General features: G+C 41.3%; 1 long non-coding RNA gene across 3 annotated transcripts in view; it reads right to left on the bottom strand.

Moving 5' to 3' along the window:
- The window catches only part of LOC149136541 (uncharacterized), a 43,310-nt gene extending 24,267 nt beyond the window's left edge, over positions 1–19,043 (bottom strand). For 2 of the 3 annotated variants that reach the window (XR_016241048.1, XR_016241050.1), the window contains exon 1: positions 17,984–19,043. This is a non-coding gene — a long non-coding RNA (uncharacterized LOC149136541). The remainder of the gene's footprint in view (positions 1–17,983) is intronic. The other variant, XR_016241046.1, reaches the window with a different exon arrangement.
- Between the last annotated feature and the right edge of the window lie 957 nt (positions 19,044–20,000).

The following is a 20,000-nucleotide window of genomic DNA, read 5'->3' on the forward strand; positions in this document are numbered from 1 at the left end:
GATGTATATATGTAGCTAGGGAAGTAAAGACTTTGGAGTCTCTATTTGAGAATCATTTCAAGTAGGCTCGGTAGCGGTGCTTGAAATTAACTGTGTCGCCAATGCAGCCCCTAGCCCGGAGGGAACGCGGGGCTATTACCCGGCGTTTATGTGCGACATTCAAGCATAAACAAAGTACATCTAACGGACAGTTGAGAGACCCATCAATTACAGGTTTTCTCACTAGCGGTGGGCTTAAAATTAATCCCTTTTCTATGTTGGTTCATATAACCAGAGGTGTTATCGTTATTAGTATGGAACTGGGAAAGGACATCACCGCAGTCACATGTGTTAGGGTTACAAGTACTAGAGACGGTGATATAAGCGTCGCTATCACTGAAGAGGGCAGAATTCCTGCAGCTCATGGTATTAGTAAATACTGTAAGGTAATCTTTTGTCATTGCATTACATAAATAAAATTCTACCGAAACAGCAGTCGTAAATTTTAAACGCCATTTGAATTTATATATAATACGTTACATATGATATCTTTATTTCTATATAAGTATATATGTATTTGCTTGTATGATTGCACTGCCTTTTAAAATGGGAGAACATAAGCTATTGTTTAGTTTGACAGAACATGCTGCTACATATGGCATCTGTAATAACATGTCTGTTCCTATGTAATTTATAGATTTGGCAAAATCGGCAGAGTGCTATACAAAATGCTTTGCAATTTTTAGGCAACTACCTTTACGTTCTGAGTTCAAATTCTGCAAATGATATGCTTACTTTTCATCTTCAAATATCGATAAAATAAATAGCAGGTGATGTGCTAGGACCAATCTAATCCTAAATTTGTGACCCTATACTTGTATTAGAAATCTGTACTGAATATTTCTGTACAGTGCGCTATAATTGCACTAATCCTCGCTAGTATAGGCAAAGGACCTGAAATTTTGTACGGAAGGCGGCTGGCTAGCTGATTTATATTATTTATTGATTATTTATTTTAATGACCTGAAAGGAAGACAAGCAAAATCAACCTTGGCAGAATATGAACTCAGAACGTAAAGAGCCGCAAGAATTGTCGCTCAACATTTCTCATATGCGATACGTATGTGAGCTCTCTCTATTTAATTTAAGATATCGGTACAATACTACTTTTTTTTAACACGAGGACACGCGCACATTTATGAGTAAAAGAGCAACGTTAAATCTGACTGAACAAATCAAATACATGAATTAACTAGAATGTTTGCGGCCATATTGACAATCCACTTCGAGTAATATCGGGTTATTTTATTACGTTGGTACAACAATTATGATTTAGTTTCTTTTTAAAATTTTATGGTGTATGCACAAATTAGTAAAATGAATATTAATTTTCAAAATAGAATATTTTGTAAATTACAATAAAAGGAAATATAAGAAATTTCTTATTCGTATAGTTGTAATAAATATATTACTCACTTTTACTTGTTTCAGTCATTTGACTGCGGCCATGCTGGAGCACCACCTTTTAGTCGAGCAAATCGACCCCAGGACTTATTCTTTGGAAGCCTAGTACTTATTCTATCGGTCTCTTTTACCGAACTGTTAAGTTACTGGGACATAAACACACCACCATCGATTGTCAAGCGATGCTAGGGGGACAAACACAGACACACAAACATACACACATACATACATATATATACATATATACTACGAGCTTCTTTCAGTTTCCGTCTACCAAATCCACTCACGGATAGACAGGCAGACTGACACACGCACGTAGGTACACTTGCCCTTGGTGCCACGCACTGATACTGAACCAGGAAACGTGTGGCTGAGAAGCAAACTTCTTACCACACAGCTAAGTCTGTGTGTACATATATGAAATATAATGTGCTGGTGTATCTAAGGCAACATGGTTATAGTATAAGGCAACAGGGTAACGCCGTTCGTAGGAAGATGAGATACTTTAACTGAATTAGTTAAGAAAAGTTAAAAGAAATTAGAAGCAATTAAGAACAAGACAAGACAGGTGAAAAGGTGAAGGTGAGGTTTTTAAGCTTTAAAAGACATTTTTGGGTGTTATCTTTTATCTTTTACTTGATTCATTCATTAGACTGCGGCCATGCTGGAACATTGGCTTGAAGGCTTTTAGATGAAAGAATCGACCCCAGTACGTTTTTTAAGGCCTGGTACTTATTCTAACGGTTGTTTTGTCGAACCGCTATCTTACGGGTACGTAAACACATCAGCACCGGTTGTCAAACGGTGGTGGTGGTTGTGGTGGTTTTGGTGGGGTACAAACACAGACACAAAGACACACACATACATCTTTCAGTTTCTGTCCACCAAATCCACTCACAAGGCTTTGATCGGCCCGAGGCTATAGTAGAAGACACTTGCCTAAGGTGCCACGCAGTGGGACTGAACCCAGACCCATGTGGTTGAGAAGCGAGCTCCTAGCCATACAACCACATCCGCGCACGAATTTTGGAGATTCTTTCAGATTTTCTAAAAAAAGTGGCTGTGTGGTAAGTAGCTTGCTTACCAACCACATGGTTCCGGGTTCAGTCCCACTGCGTGGCACCTTGGGCAAGTGTCTTCTACTATAGCCTCGGGCCGACCAAAGCCTTGTGAGTGGATTTGGTAGATGGAAACTGAAAGAAACCTGTCGTATATATGTATATATATGTATGTTTGTGTGTTAGTGTGTCTGTGTTTGTCCCGACAACATCGCTTGACAACCGATGGCGGTGTGTTTATGTCCCCGTAACTTAGCGGTTCGGCAAAAGAGACCGATAGAATAAGTACTAGGCTTCCAAAGAATAAGTCCTGGGGGTCGATTTGCTCGACTAAAGGCGGTGCTCCAGCATGGCCACAGTCAAAAGACTGAAACAAGTAAAAGAGTAAAAGAGAGTAATAAATAAATTGTTTCACCTTTTCACATCTTGCTTTTAAATCCTTTTAACTTCTCTTAATTTATTCAGTTACAGTATTTCACCCCCACCTCCTTTACCTTACTAATCCATTCCTACTAACAGTGTTATCCTGTTGTCTTACTATTACTATATATAAAAAATATATATATAAGGTAAGGTTAGAACCCGTGTATATGTCGCTACGTTTGACAGTATGTGTGGGTAATTGCTTTCGATCTGTAGTTGCACATTCGCCTTTTATATTAGCGTGTTTCTGCATGTGACAATATAATACCATTTGTGAGAGTGTATGTATATATATATATATATATATATATATATATATATATATATATATATATTGTGTGTGTGTGTATGTATATAAATTAATTTTATGTGAGATTGTAGTTTTGTATATTTGAGTATATATCAGCGCTTGTTTGTGTATAAATATCTGTAGATATATGTACGTTTGTGTGAACTGGTTATCCGCGGTGTGAGTTTCTCACTGTACGTAAAGAAGGTTCCGTCTGTGTAAGTGTGCGTGTGTGTGTGTGTGTGTGTGTGTGTGTGTGTGTGTTTTGTGTGTTTTGTGTATGTGTATGTTTGCCAACATCTTTCTGTTCGTGTATGTACGTGAATGTCTGTACCCGCGTTTGTATCTGTAAATGTGTATGCGCGCATGTATATTTGTCTGTGTATGTGTATATATACAACTATCTGTTCTATGTGTGCGTCTCTGTGAATCTACGTGAATCTAGATACGTGTGTGTGCGTGAAAGAGAGAGAGAGAGGGGGGAGAGAGAGAGGGGGGAGAGAGAGAGGGGGGAGAGGGGGAGAGATGGGGGAGAGAGATGGGGGGAGAGAGAGGCGGGGAGAGAGAGAGAGAGAGATCAGCCCTCAGACCGGCGCAACTAGTAGTGAGAAGCGTGTGAACTGGCCTAGTGACACACTTTCAGATTTTTACTACTGCTGTCGAGGAAATGGGGGTGCTGACTGACTGAGTGAGAGATCGAGCTAGTGAGTGAGTGAGCGAGCGAGTTAGTGAGTGAACGAGTGAGTGAGTGAGTGAGTGAGACATAAATGTGCGTACGCTTCTGTATAGGTTTGTGTTTGTATATATGTGAATATGTGTGTATGTGTGTGATTATATGTAAATGTGTAAATACGCACACACGTAAGTGAACGTGGATGTGTGCTTTTTGTGTGAATGACCGTGAATGAGTGTATATACATGAGTGTGTGCGTGCATGTGTGTGTGTGTGTGTAAGTCTCTTTGTATGTATGAATCCATGTAAGTATGTATGTATTCATGTGTGTGAGTAAACGTGAATAAGTTAAGAGGGAGTATATTAGTAAAGTTTGAGTAAGTGTGTGTGCAGGTGAGTAAGTGAGTAAATGAAGTTGAGTTGAGTGAAGGATGAAAATTATGAGTGATCCATTCGAATATAGTCTGTGAGTGAATAAGTCTGTATGTGAATGGGAATAAGTTACTAAGTGTCACAGTGGATGTGAGTGAAGGAAAAGACAGCAAAGAGAAAACGAGTGAAAGCAAGCGAGAGGTGAGGATAATGAGTCAGCATATAAGTGAGGGGGTGAATATTAGAGTGAAAACATCCAGAGAGAGAGAGAGAGAGAGAGAGAGAGAGAGAGAGGCGAGGGAGAGGGTGAAGGGAAGAAGAAGAAGAAGAAGAAGAAGAAGAAGAAGAAGAAGAAGAAGAAAAGACGATGGAGACAGAAAGAATGAGTATGAGTGAAAGAGCAAACGATGAACGAGCGGGCAAATAATATATTAAGAATATGTGCAGTAAGAGAATAATTCTAGCTACTTATAGGCACGGAGTTTGAAGTTTTGGGTAGGCGGGGGTTTGTTGATTACATCCATCCCAGTGCTTTTATCGGCTCTCGAATGGTATGAAAGGGCAAAGTCGACCTCGGCGGGATTTGAACTCAGAATGTAAAACTCAGAAGAAATGCCGCTAAGTATTTTTGTTCGGCGCGATAACAACGCTGCCCGACCGCCGCCGCCTTTAATGAGGGGATATTAATAGATGGTAGGAGTGAGTGAGTGAGTCTATGTGTGAGTGAGCAAATCGTGGTTAGTGGGAAGAAGTTTGTGGGCAGACAGACAGAGTGAACATGTGGTAACAACACATTTCCTCTCCCACCCACGGCCCTATTTTCTTCTTCCAGCTATTCTAATCATCGTTCGTTTCTGCTCTATTTAATTAGTTAAGTGCGTACCATGTCCACTTAGGCCCACACGGCAAGCTTAACATTTGCTTTATCGTCCACCCTGTCATGTATTCACAACAGGTTTCGTGTGTGTGCTTGTGTATTTTTATTTGTATGTGTATTTGTATGTGTGAGTATGTGTTAGTCGCAATCACTGCATGTAAGCCTGCCATTCCTGTGTGGGTCTGTACAGCCACAGCGAACGCTGCACTGCCACTTTCAGCTGACAAAATTCTCTACAAGCAGATCCATGGTCTTTCGAGACCGACGAATGTCACAGAGAGGTGTTACAATATCTTAGAGGTCAAGTTTTTTTTTTTATGAGTAACCTTACTTTCAATGCATCTCCTATGTGCTTCAGTTCAGATTTTTAAAATACCTTCGTATCCTTTGAACCACCAGACGAAAAATGTACTTGTATCAGGATCATAACAGAACTCCGTGATGCTTGCTGTTTGTAATTGTGTCGATGGACACTGAATCTGTGACTTGATCACTGAGCTGTTATTTGCTTACTCAATGTTTTGATCAGTCGCATTTGAGCCACTTCGTACTGGGACTGTTGCTGCTTCAAGATTTTCTTCAATTGTTCGGCAGCCATCGACGTCTTTTCATACATCTTTTAAAACCTACTTTTACTATTTTGTGATGTGGAGGCGCAATGGCCCAGTGGTCAGGGCAGCGGACTCGCGGTCATAGGATCCTGTTTCGATTCCCAGACCGGGCGTTGTGAGTGTTTATTGAGCGAAAACACCTAAAGCCCCACGAGGCTCCGGTAGGGGATGATGGCGAACCCTGCTGTACTCTTTCACCACAACTTTCTCTCACTCTTTCTTCCTGTTTCTCTTGTGCCTGTATTTCAAAGGGGCCAGCCTTGTCACACTGTGTCACGCTGAATATCCCCGAGAACTACGTTAAGGGTACACGTGTCTGTGGAGTGCTCAGCCACTTGCACGTTAATTTCACGAGCAGGCTGTACCGTTGATCGGATCAACTGGAACCTTCAACGTCGTAAGCGACGGAGTGCCAACAACAACAAACTATTTTGTGAATATCGTTTGATACACACATGCGCGCGTGCATTTATATATATACAGTATGCATACATCAATGCATGCCGTCACATATTGTTTTATATATTTCAGGGGGGAGGATGTCATCAAAAGATATTTTCCATTATCTTCAAAATGGCAGGATATAACAACTGAATCGTAACGAGTACAGAGAATATGGAAACAAGAAATATATCGGAACCCACTTCAAGCGATGTCATCATTCTCAAAAACTTTCAAACCTAAAAACTCCTTTGGAATATCTGATAGGCAGTTCAGTATCACTGAAACAACCATCTGCAAACGTTCATTTTCAACAAAAATCACATAGTTTAATATACCAGACATCAAAGGTGCTATCTAAATTCCAAGGTGTCTAAAATTTAGGGGAATCTAAACTTTTATCTTTTATATTTTACTTGTTTCAGTCATTGGATTGCGGCCATGCTGGGGCACCACCCTGGTGGATTTTAGTCGACCAAATCGACCCCAGTACTTATTTTATTTTTAAAGCCTACTACTTATTCTACTGCCGAACCGCTAAGTCACAGGATCGTAAACAAACCAGTATTGGTTATTAAGCAGTGGCGGTGGACAAACACAAACACAAAGATACACGCATACGCACAGAGCGCACGCACACACACACACACACACTCATGTATGATGGGCTTCTTTCAATTTCCGTCTACCAAACCCACACCCAAAGCTTTGTCGGCTCAGAGTTGTAATAGAAGACATTCGCCTAAGGTGATGCACAGTAGGTCTGGGCCGAAGGCCATATGATTGGGAAGCTAGCATCTTAATCACACAACCGCACCAACGCCTATAAAATATTAGCGGAATTTTTTTCATTTGTTAATGGTTCAGAAATGATGTAACGAATATAAATGTGTGAGACTTGGTAATGTGTGAACACACCAGTGATTCTATAGCAAATGATACTGAGAAACTTGCGTATGGGTTACGGAAGTCTTCTTGCTTTCAATCGCCGACAATTACTGTTTGAGTAGGGCTACACAACATGACATCTATTATAATCTACATTGTTCGGTACAACTATAACAAAGGTTATCTACTTGGAGTTCGTGAGAAATGTTTCAGTACAATACTTGAAAAGTAAAATAATATTCTTTACATTGCCGTTTTATAGCACGAACACACTGGACAGTTGCTCGAGGGCCTCCCACATTGCTAGAGGCCCGATCCTAATCTATGAATGCCGTGGATTACTGTCCTAACTGAATACTATATGTCCTAGTGCATTGATTTTCAATGTTATCCTAAAGGAAATTAAAGTAGAAAAAGACCCCACAACTTTGAAACGGTACCTGGACAAATTCCTCCAGGAAATACCGGATAAACCACCTAAACCTGGATACGTCTTAACAACTCTCTACTCGAGTGGTCTGTGGTGTCCCGAAATAATTAACTAAAAGACTTTTCCAGGTGGTGCTAGTCATATCTAGTCATGGCCGAAACCAATCTGGGTAAGGATAGAGTAGGTTGTCCACAATCCCACATAGTCAGCTACACAGACCACAAATTTGTCACTTGTACGCTTGACTTAGATAAGACACATAGACAGGGTCCCGGTTACTGGAAGCTGAACGCGTCGTTCACTGCACGCCAGGCTTACAGGGACCGGATTAGCACTTTAGTTAAGAGAGCATTAACGGGTGCCATCATCAACAACAGATGGTGGTATGCCCTCAAAAAAGCAATCAAGTCAGAATCGGTTAGGTACAGTAAGGCCCTAGCGTTAGACCGAAATAGAATAGAGGGAGACCTAGTTAAGAAATTAGAAGAGACACTTAGTACTGGCATCGCGTCCAACGTAGTGGCAGCGAGGTTGGCCCTCGACCAACATTTCAACGCCAAACACGAAGGATGCGTTGTCAGAGCTAGGATGCGTGCTCTGAGGGACGAGGGAGTTGGAGCGGCCCGAGAGGCCCGAGTAGCGGAGGCGCAACGAGGCAACAGAGCCACCATTAGGTTTCTGACAGATGAAGAAGGGCGCGAATTACTCGAGCCTGAAAGGATGTGCGAGGCCTTTCAACAGCACTTTGCCCGACTGTTCGGGACAACTGGTGGGTCAGAACGCAGAGTAGACTTTAGTGCCTACCTGCATGGCCTGCCACGACTCTCAGCAAGAGAGGCGGAGTGTTGTGAAAGACCCATCACAGCCGCGGACGTACGGGATGCGATGGCAGGCTGTAAGGGAGACAAGTCGCCAGGCTTGGATGGTCTGCCCTACGAACTTTATTGTCATATGCCAGACTTGTTTGGAGGCGTCTTGGCAGCTGTCTACTGCAACTGGCAGCAAAACGAGAGCATCCCCGTCTTTGTAAAGCGAGGAGCAGTGGCACTACTAAAGAAAGACCCAAACAAGGGGAACATCATAGATAATTTTCGGCCCATCACTCTGCTCAACGCAGATTTGAAAATTTTGGCCAAAGTGTTAGCCGAGAGGTTGGCGCTTGTCATCGAGAAACTAGTCGACAGGGCGCAGACGTGCGCCGTGCCGGGTAGGAGTATCCATGATAACCTCCATCTGATCCGCTACATCATGGACAGGGTAGTTAAGGAACCTGGCATGGGTAGGGCGCTGATCAATTTGGATCAATCAAAAGCTTTCGATAGGGTAGACCATCACTACTTGGAAGCCGTCCTCATAGCGGTTGGATCGCTGCCTTATACAGCGGCATCCGCTCGGTAGTTCGCGTAAACGGTCATCTATCCAGACCTTTCGGCATCATGCGTTCGGTTCGTCAAGGATGCCCCCTCTCGGCCCTTCTGTATGTATTGACTCTTGAGCCTCTACTGCGGAAGCTGGCGACGCTGAGGGGCATCCCACGAGAGCTGGGATGTGGGACGAGCGTGTCTGCATACGCGGACGACGTCACCGTCATAGTGTCGAGCCAAAAGCACATCGAGCTGGTCGGCGAGAGACTAAAAGAATACGAAGCGGTAACGGGAGCAAAAATTAACCGGGATAAGTCAGTGGGCTTGCGGCTCGGCACCTGGAGAAGCAAGCCCATGCCGTCTAACAGCGTCTCCACTGTGGGACGCTGGACAGACGGACCGGTTAAATTGCTCGGAGTCTGGTTCGGTCCGGACCTCCAAATGGAGAAGAACTGGGGCGAAATAACGACTAGGGTGGTCACTCTCACCCGGCAATGGGCCGAGAGGAAGTTATCCCTAAAAGGTCGGGCGGAGGTGGCGAACGCGTACATTGCATCCGTCATCGAATACCGTCTGACTGTCGTGCCTTGTCCCGACCCTACCATCACCAAACTGGAACGCATACTCTTCCGCTTCTTGTGGAAGGGAAGCGTTCCGATGGTTAGGCGATCCATTTGCTGTCAACAGCCGCTAAATGGAGGGCTGGGTATGCCGTGGTTGATGATGCGCAGATATGCACTGAGACTGCGACATCTCCGGCGCTTCCTAGACGACGGTGAACAGGTGTGGTCGCCGTTTGTGCGGCGCGCTTTCCCGCAGCTCGTCTCCTTAGCCGAACTGCAGTCGTGGATTAAACCTAATGTTACCCCATTTTACACAATTGACAACTCTGCCGTCCGGGACCAATCTTGTGCAACTTTGATCCCACAAAAGCGTTCTATAGAGGATTAGTGGAGGGGAGGTGCAACGACGATCTCGGGCAGAATCTGGGCGTCGACGAGGAACACCTGACCCGGCTGTTCAGGACAACTTTCGGGCCGGGACCTATGGACAACCACCAGAGATCCCTGGCCTGGCAGTGCTATCGAGAAGCATTACCCGTTCGGGATAAGCTTTACAGACACGGTTCGAGACACACCGGACCGACATGCCCGAGATGCGGTCAGAGCGACGAAACCGTTCTGCACGCACTCGTGCAGTGTCCAAAGATTTCCGACCTGTGGGCTTATGCCGAACGGCTGCTGTCACGTGTGGGACGAGTCCGCCTGTCAGCCGAGTCTATTGTGCAAATTGCTCCACTACAGTCCCTCAACAGGGAAGGCAAGGCAGTGTTCATCATACTGGTGGCCATGGTGAAAGAATGTGTGTGGTGGACCCGAGCGAAAGGATTAGAGACGAAAACTTACCTCTCTGGCCAATCGCTCATCAACTTTTTCAAGTATCACTTGAAAAGGAAGGTGAGACTAGAGAGACAGTTTTTGTCTCGTGAAAGTTTCATTAAAAGGTGGGTGAATGTAGCAAAGATGGTGCGTGCGAGTGACGATACCTCTTTGAGCATGATCCTATAAATCGAAAAAAAAAAAATTTTTTTTTAAAAGAGAGAGAGAGTGCACTTCGCTCTCATGTGTCTATTCCCTGCTGAGGTTACCATGGTCTTTTCCGTAGGCTTTTCTCTCCATGGATAAACCTAATGTTACCCCATTTTACACAATTGACATTCTCTGTGATATACGATACCCCCATTTTTTTTTTGCCCCTACCGATCCCTTTTGATCGGATTTTTTTTTTTTCTTAAAGAAAAGCTCTACAGTTGTATTTGTCCCCTCTGTGTGCAGCCCTGTGTGGCTAATAAAAGAAAGTTATCTATCTATCTATCTATCTATCTATGCATAGGAGAGTATTGTAGTTCCTTTGAAGCATTGTGTATTTTTTGTGAAATATAACGTGTCTTGAATGGCACAACAATGCTGAGTGGACTATAATAATTGTTATAATCTACTTATTCATAGTCTGATATAATATATTTCGGAATATAAAAATTCCTTCTTCAGACATCGCTGGGAATTGATCGAGTCACTGTTATAATCGGTTTTGTATGTATGTATGTATGTATGTATGTATGTCATTATTCAGTTTATTTCAAGATTTCTTGCCAATAGAGAAAGAACCGGTTTCTCACCTAGATCCAAGATTCCTTCATTGGAATTTCAACACCAACAACAGGGTATTTTTGCTTGTTTGTATGTATGTATGTATGTATGTATGTATGTATGTGCAGATTTGTATGTATTATGTATGTATTCTCAAGCATGTAGTTGCATGTCTAGACAGACATGCTCATATATATTTAAATGATAAACTTCTGGAACGTTTTACAGATTTTTACCGTTCCAGTAATGGTTGGATCTGTAGTCTTCGAATTAGCTTTCTCCTTTCTGGTTTTGAGAAGCCTAATTTCTCAAGATTGGTATTTAGGCAGTGTCTTACATATCCCAAGGTCCCAATAATTACAGGTATAAACCTGAACTCGTAGTCTGGATAGAGTAACTGTAGATTTATATGTAGGTATTCTCTTTTTCACTGATCTTCAGCTTTATGTTGACATCCGCTGCGCAGCCGATTTCCACAACTGTGCACAGTTTCTCTTCTCTATCCCAAATCATTATATCAGGTGTATTGTGCTTACATTTTACTGAGGTTTTCACTGGTACGTTCCACCAGTATTCTTTTTTATTATCAGTAGCTATGGCTTCTACCATATTGTGGGTTTTTATTTCTTTGTGCTTCCGACGGATTTCATTATCGAGTGTCCTAGCTACAAGGTCGTATCTCATCGGTAGATAAAACCGCGATGACATTTTCGGACAACTGCTTATGATGTGCGTGATATCTTCAGTGTGAACTCAACAAAGTCTGTATCGCTTGTCACATTATACGGCTTTTCCCGCATCTCTATCCCTTTTGTGCATCCACGTAGTTGCTTGATATTTCCTGTTCCTGGATTGCAAATGCATATCCTTCAAAGTGGGAGGTATTAATCTGGCTATTCGTGTGTATATGTATGTATGTATGTATGTATGTATGTATGTATGTATGTATGTACGTATGTATGTATGTACGTATGTATATATGTATGCATGTATATATTTCTCTGAATGTAATTAAATACAATTTGTTTTTCTTTAGGACTCGATAGTGTTTAATACCAAAGAGGCTTTTGAGTCACCTAGTACATACACACACCTATACACACACACACACACACACACACACACACACACACACACACACACACACACAAATAAATATTTAAGTATATATAACTAGTATATGTATCTACCTACCTATCTACAGTGGAGGCACAATGGCCCAGCGATTAGGGCAGCGGACTCGCGGTCGTAGGATCGCGGTTTCGATTCCCAGACCGGGCATTGTGAGTGTTTATTGAGCGAAAACACCTAAAGTTCCACGAGGCTCCGGCAGGGGATGGTGGCGAACCCTGCTGTACTCTTTCACTACAACTTTTTCTCACTCTTTCTTCCTATTTCTGTTGTACCTGTATTTCAAAGGGCTAGCCTTGTCACACTCTGTGTCACGCTGAATATCCCCGAGAACTACGTTAAGGGTACACGTGTCTGTGGAGTGCTCAGCCACTTGCACGTTAATTTCACGAGCAGGCTGTTTCTGTTTCTTTTCCTACCTACACAGACGCACACATACGCACACACATAAAACAAAAGCTTTATTTTTCGTTCTTTATTCCATTTATTTTATTTTCGTTCCCTTTACCTCACTTTCTCTCCTTTCCTTTTGATAAAATGTTAAAGATATATCTATTTCTCTACGCGTTAAGCATATTAACTCTTCTTTTGTTATTTATGTTGTCTGAAGTTGTTTTCATCATTGAAATATTTATGCACAGCAAGTTATGTTCTTCATAAATATTCATTCATTAATCATTTGATTACATCGCGGAAAAAAAAAAGCGCTGTATGAAAATTAGTCTAGCCATTGCGTCTAACTTATTGTCTGTGTTTGATTTAAACAGCGATTTGTTATAAATTCCATTCGCAGGTAAAACAATGAGTTGGTAGATGTCGTATGATGATTGGTCAATAAACTGTGAAATATGTCAAAACAAGCCCTAAATTATGTTATACGAAAAGCATGCAGCGTATATTTACATCTGTTTAAAATTTCAGATCGATGGTTTAGACCTATAGTTTAATTGCTCTAAATATCTGTTACACATTACGTTGTAGGTGTAGGCATGGCTGTGTGGGTATGGTTCAATCCAACAACGTGTTACATTCTTTCTACTATAACTGCGACCAATGCTTTATGAGTGAATTTGGTGAACAGAAATTGTGTGGAAGCGCGTCGTATACACACATATACACGCGCGCGCGCACACACACACACACACACACACACACACACACACACATACACACATCGATAGATAGATAGATAGATAGATAGATAAATAGATAGATAGATAGATAGATAGATAGATAGATAGATAGATAGATAGATAGATAGATAGACGGATAGATACATACATACGTGCACACGCGCACGCACACACACGCACACACACACACACACACACACACACACACACACACACATATATATATATATATATATATATATATATGCGGTTTTCATGGTAACAAGCTGTTAATGCCTCGCTGTCTGTTAATTGGCTAAGATTTCCAAGCTTTAATTCCAAATAACATCAGAATCTTTAATTTACGAGATAAAGTAATTGATTGATCATAATCAAAATTCAGAGTAGTATCGATACACCAAAATTGAAAGCAATTTGAGCAAAATTAAAAGGGGCTCATTTTGCTAATGAAAAAAGACTAGATCCGTTGATTCTATCGATGGTGTTGCTGTTGTTTTTCTGATTCTTAGTAATAATAGCAGCGGTAGCAATGGCTGTTACAGCCGAAACTTTGTCCCAGTTTGTCCCAGAATGACATTCATGTTGTGACGGAACTCTAACAACCGTAACTAAAGGTGAAAATTTCCTCTCACCTGTTTGTAAGAAGCAGCCGACAGCAAAAGAAACTAATCGACAGTATGAAAATAATGTCTTGAAAAGGCATTTATTTCCTGTTTGAGAATGTGTTGCTGCCTTTACTGGTACGGTTTTTTTTGTGGCGATGAATGCTGTATCAGCTGTGTTCGTGAGATAATGATAGTTATGTTGGTGATGGTGGTAGTGATGAGAGGATGGTGACAGTGTTCTTAGTTATGGTCGTAGTGGTAGGGTAGTGGTGGTGGCGATTGAGTAACTGATGCTGCTGGAAAATGATGAGATAATGATAGTTTTATTGTTACTCTTATTGCTGTTGTGCTGTCTGCTGTTGGTGATGATTTTTTGTGATGCATCGGCTGTAGATGCTAATGCTGATGTTGAGTTCAGAGAAGTGGTGTGATAATGGCGATATCAAAGACGGTATATAAACAATGGTAATAGAACTAGAATTGATAGCGGTGACTGTGATGGCGCTATGTTGAAAGTGATGATGATGACTGTTGCAAAGTGTGTGTGTGTGTGTGTGTTAGTTTTGTTTAATTTATTGTCGGCGTCAGTGTTGAGGTGGATTCGTAATGTAGATCAGTGGTTCTCAACCGGAGTCCACGTGATCATTTGGGGGGGCCCATATAACATTTCGTTGTTAAAATTTATGGGCAATAAATTGGTTATACTTTTACAATACTCTAAATATTTTAACAATTTTTTTAATACAATTCCTAAGAATATTTAGTTATAAGAGTGTAACCGGATTTTTAAATCAGCGAATGGCTACGAGGGTCCACCAGAATAAAATAGGAATCAAAAGGGGCCCATTGGCAATAAAACGGTTCAGAATCACTGATATAAATGGTAAGATGATGGTGGTGATAGCAAGAGTTAGTTGTTGAATGGTGCAGTTCCCACTGACTTACATTATCCAATGCGTTCCGGTAGGATCCAATTTGATATAGATTTGGCAGCTATTTCTAACAAATCGTTTGAGTAATTTTTGTTGCTATTGCTTAGCCTCGGAATAACCTTAATAAAACAGACTTAAAATGGAAGACATTTCAACTGTGAGATTCCCATAATTTTTTTGCGGTCACTTAAATTATAAATAATAAATCGACCCCAGTACTTATTCTTAAGCTTGTTGTTGTTGTTGGCACTCCGTCGCTTACGACGTCGAGGGTTCCAGTTGATCCCATCAATGGAACAGCCTGCTCGTGAAATTAACGTGCAAGTGGCTGAGCACTCCACAGACACGTGTACCCTTAACGTAGTTCTCGGGGATATTCAGCGTGACACAGTGTGACAAGGCTGACCCTTTGAATTACAGGCACAACAGAAACAGGAAGTAAGAGTGAGAGAAAGTTGTGGTGGAAAAGTACACCAGGGTTCGCCCCCATCCCCTGCCGGAGCCTCGTGGAGCTTTAGGTGTTTTCGCTCAATAAACACTCACTACGCCCGGTCTGGGAATCGAAACCACGATCCTGTGACCGCGAGTCCGCTGCCCTAACCACTGTGCCATTGCGCCTCCACTCTTAAGCTTGATACTTATTCTAAATTACGGTGACGTAGGCAAACCAATATCGGTTGTTAGATGGTGATGGGGAAACACAAACACTCACACATATACCAAACGGGCTTCCTCACAGTTTTCATGTATTAAAGGTATTCACAAAGCATTGATTGACCCAGAGCTATAACGGAGAAGACTCGCACAAAGCGCTACGCAGTGGGACTAGCATCATCCATGACCTTTTATTTTTCAAAGTCTCTGAGACGATTTGAAGAATAGAAGGATATTATCCATAAACTGAAGACTTTATTCGAAATGTGCAGTAGAGTGAAGCCCGCTTAAGTCATCCAAGGGCAGTAGGTGGTGTTCAACCGGACAACGCATTAAGTATGTTGCTGTTTAGTCGTCGGTCAATCCTGATCGTGCTTGCTTAAGAAACAAAGCTATTCCAGCCGTGACAATTCCATCGATTTTCGGACAAGTGTTTATGATAATCCTTTCTACTATAGGCACAAGGCCTGAATTTTTGGGGGAAGGAACGAGTCGATTACATCGACCCCAGTGCGTAACTGGTACTGGATCTAGTTTTTTTCCTTCGCAAGATATACATTTTTTAAAAAGAAGTAAAGCAATTTGAAAATCGGCTATAATCTTCCAGTCTAATTGCTATGAAGGTGTGATGTTGTGGAGAAAAAAAAAAACACTTAGTCTATCGACCTCGAAAAGCTAAGTCGACCCTAGCGGCATTTGAAGTCAGAACGCGAAGACAGACGAAATACCGCTAAACACTTCGTCCGGCATGATAACGATTCTGCCGCCTTACAGTGTTTATGACAATGGTGGTGTGAGGACACTGCTATTGAGGTTTGTGATAATATGTTTGATGTTGTTACTGTTTATCAGGGCCAGTTAAAGAAAAAGAAAAAAAAAAAACTATAATCAAAAGCGTTCTATCCGTAACCATCCAGTCTTATTTTTCAGTCACAGCGTATTTAGGATTACATTATTCAATACATTATCCCTTCGTTTTTAAGTAGTAAGATTCTGATTTGAATGAGATTTGGCTTCTATATCTAGCCTGTCGGAAGACCGCTTATAGGTTCCCTTGTTGGCACGAAGTTATTTTCTGTTACTGGGTGTAGTCGTGTGAATTCTACTACTACTACTACTACTACTACTACTACTACTACTACTACTACTGCTACTACTACTACTACTACTAGGTGCAGGAGTGCCCGACCACATGGTTTCGGGTTCAGTCTCACTGCGGGCCCGACCAAAGCCTTGCGAAAGGACTTCGTCGACGGAAACTGAAAGAAATCCTTCGTATATATATATATGTAGGAGCGGCTGTGTGGTAAGTAGCTTGCTTACCAACCACATGGTCCCGGGTTCAGTCCCACTGCGTGGCATCTTGGGCAAGTGTCTTGTACTATAGCCTCGGGCCGACCAAAACCTTGTGAGTGGATTTGGTAGACAGAAACTGAAAGAAGCCCGTCGTATATATGTATATATATATATGTATATGTTTGTGTGTCTGTGTTTGTCCCCCCAACATCGCTTGACAACCGATGCTGGTGTGTTTATGTCCCCGTAACTTAGCGGTCGGTTCGGCAAAAGAGACCGATAGAATAAGTACTAGGCTAAGTCCTGGGGTCGATTTGCTCGACTAAAGGTGGTGCTCCAGCATGGCCACAGTCAAAAGACTGAAACAAGTAAAAGAGTAAAAGAGTATATATGGGAGAATTTACGAAAAAAAAAACAACAGAGGAGGACAGGTGGTGTAAACAACAAAAGGATGTATTAGTTTAACGCTCGGGAAAGTCCTAGGGTCGATTTGTTCAAGGAGGTGCTCCAGTATGACTACAGACAAATGACTGAAACATATAAAAGAATATTACAACTTCTACTACTATTGCTAGTAGTAGCAGCAGCAGCAGCAGCAGCAGCAGCAGTAGTAGTAGTAGTAGTAGTAGTAGTAGTAGTAGTAGTAGTAGTAGTAGTAGTACACTTGATAAGATGGTGGTGGTAGAGATGGTGTTGTGGGTTTTTAGTAGTAATGATGATTGCGGAGAAGGTAGTGGGTGGTGATGAATACTCAGATTGTTTGTTTCTTTCTCTCACTGTTAACTCATTCCCAGCAAATTCGTTTACCATTTCTTCTTCTTCTTCTTCTTCTTCTTCTTCTTCTTCTTCTTCTTCTTCTTCTTCTTCTTCTTCTTCATCATCAAATTCATCACTACCCCATCACCACCAACACCACCAACACCAACAACAGCCACAACAACAACAACAACAACACCACCAACAAAAACTGCTACTACTACTACTGCTGCTGCTGCAACTACTACTACTACTACTACTACTACTACTAATTCGTCTTAGGTCTTTTCTTCTTTCTTTTTGTGTTCCTTTCGTTTTCTTTTTTCCATTTCCAACTTAACCCACCCCCACCGTCATCACAACAACAACAACAACAAAAACAACAGCAACAGCAACAACAAAAAACGATGACATATATCATTACTATTACAACAACAATAACAACAACAACACTAACCCCATCACTTCTAGTCTTCTACTGCAGCCATTTTTCTTCTCTTCTTCCACCTCCTCCTTCTTCCCCTTTCCTTTTTGGTCGAGCAACAAGTTCGTTTCTTTATTCCTCTTACACTTCTTTTTGTTTTTTGATAATTTCCCACTACCCCCTTCTTTTTTGTTTCCTCCTTCCCCTCCCCCATCACATCCAACTGGTTTGCGTCTTCTCACATTCCTCCTTCTCCTCTCCCTCTTCTTTGGAAATCATTATTTCTCAAATACTCTCTCCTCCTCTCTTCTCTCTCTCTCTCTATCTATCTGTTTCCCTACCGTCACAATTTTACTTACAGTCCTCCCCTTCCTCTTTCTACACCTCTCTGCTTATCGTTTACCTTCTTACACATTTCCGTCTTTCTTTTCCCCTCTCTACTCATCATCACTCTGCCTACCACTTACTTATCTTACACACCAACTCAAAACTTTTTTCTTACATACTCCCTCTCTTCCTTCTTCTCTCGCTTTCCTTCCCACCGTAATCTCCTCCTCCTCATCATCCACCTTCTACTCCTACTCTTATTTCATCTTATTTCCTTGTCTTATCTTTTTATTATTATTATTATTTTCCTCTTTTTACTTTTTTCTCATTTCTACGCATTCTCCGCTTCCTCCTACCTCAACAAACTCCTGTTGTTCTCATTCTCCCCTCCCTGTCTCATTTCTTTCCTAAACTCCACCTTTTTTTTTTCCTAACATTCACCTTGACGCTCAACAAAACCCAACACTCCCCAGTCAATTACTTCAATAAACTCTACCAAACACCTCGGTTGCTAACATAGCCCTACAGTTCTTTCTTGCAAAATCCTTGTATTACAAAGTCAGTGTTATATATTGTATTTTATCGTCTGCAAGCAGTTGCTACAGCCGTTGTTATTGCTACTGTTTAGCCCTAGGAAACACCTCATTGAAAAGACCATGATCGGCCGTCACCATTTTGTCTTTATTTCACTCAAAATCTACCTAAAATCTCATTAACGAATATATCTTTTTCTAGGACGACAGGGTGTAAGTTTTAGAGATTTGGTTGCTATTTCTAGCAGATTGAACAATTATATTGAGGTTAATATCTTCTTGTTGACTTGTACGGAATATAAAACAATAGTAGTTTTTCTTATATGAAAACAACGACGGTGAAAGAGTTTAAAACTTCTGGGCATATGCTAATAACATTTAATATACTTTATGTAGATTGGAATCAAATTGATTATACAGTATCACTTTCTCACGAAAACACTTGTGCAGTTCTATCAGTGTAAAAAAGGAAAAGACAAGAAGCTAGAGAAAAATAGATACTAAACAGGGGGGGAAAGCTGTAAGATATCTATCTATCTATCTATCTATCTATCTATCTATCTATCTATCTATCTATCTATCTATCTATCTATCTATCTGTTTGCCTGTCTGTCTGTGTGTATATATATATATATATATATATATATATATATATATATATATATATATATATATATATATATATAGGCGCAGGAGTGGCTGTGTGGTAAGAACATTGTAAATAATTTTTATTGTGTATTTAAATTTGTAAATATTTAATCGATACAGCTACTTCACCCCTTTTATGTTTGTCTGTCCTTGTTCGTCCCCTCTTTGTAATGCCTTTATGGCAAATATTTATGAAATAAAGAAGCTTGCTTACCATCCACATGGTTCTGGGTGCAGTCCCACTGCGCGTCACCTTGGGCAAGTGTCTTCTGCTATAGCCTCGGGTCGACCAAAGCCTTGTGAGTGGATTTGGTAGACGGAAACTGAAAGAAGCTCGTCGTATATTTGTATATATATATATGTATGTGTGTGTATATGTTTGTGTGTCTGTGTTTGTCCCCCCAACTTCGCTTGACAACCGATGCTGGTGTATTTACGTCCCCGTTACTTAGCGGTTCGCCAAAAAGAGACCGATAGAATAAGTACTAGGCTCACAAAGAATAAGTCCCAGCATGGCCGCAGTCAAATGACTGAAACAAGTA

Source organism: Octopus bimaculoides, chromosome 3 (genome assembly GCF_046866305.1).
Source record: "Octopus bimaculoides isolate indiv1 chromosome 3, ASM4686630v1, whole genome shotgun sequence".
In the NCBI taxonomy this organism is placed as follows: domain Eukaryota; kingdom Metazoa; phylum Mollusca; class Cephalopoda; order Octopoda; family Octopodidae; genus Octopus; species Octopus bimaculoides.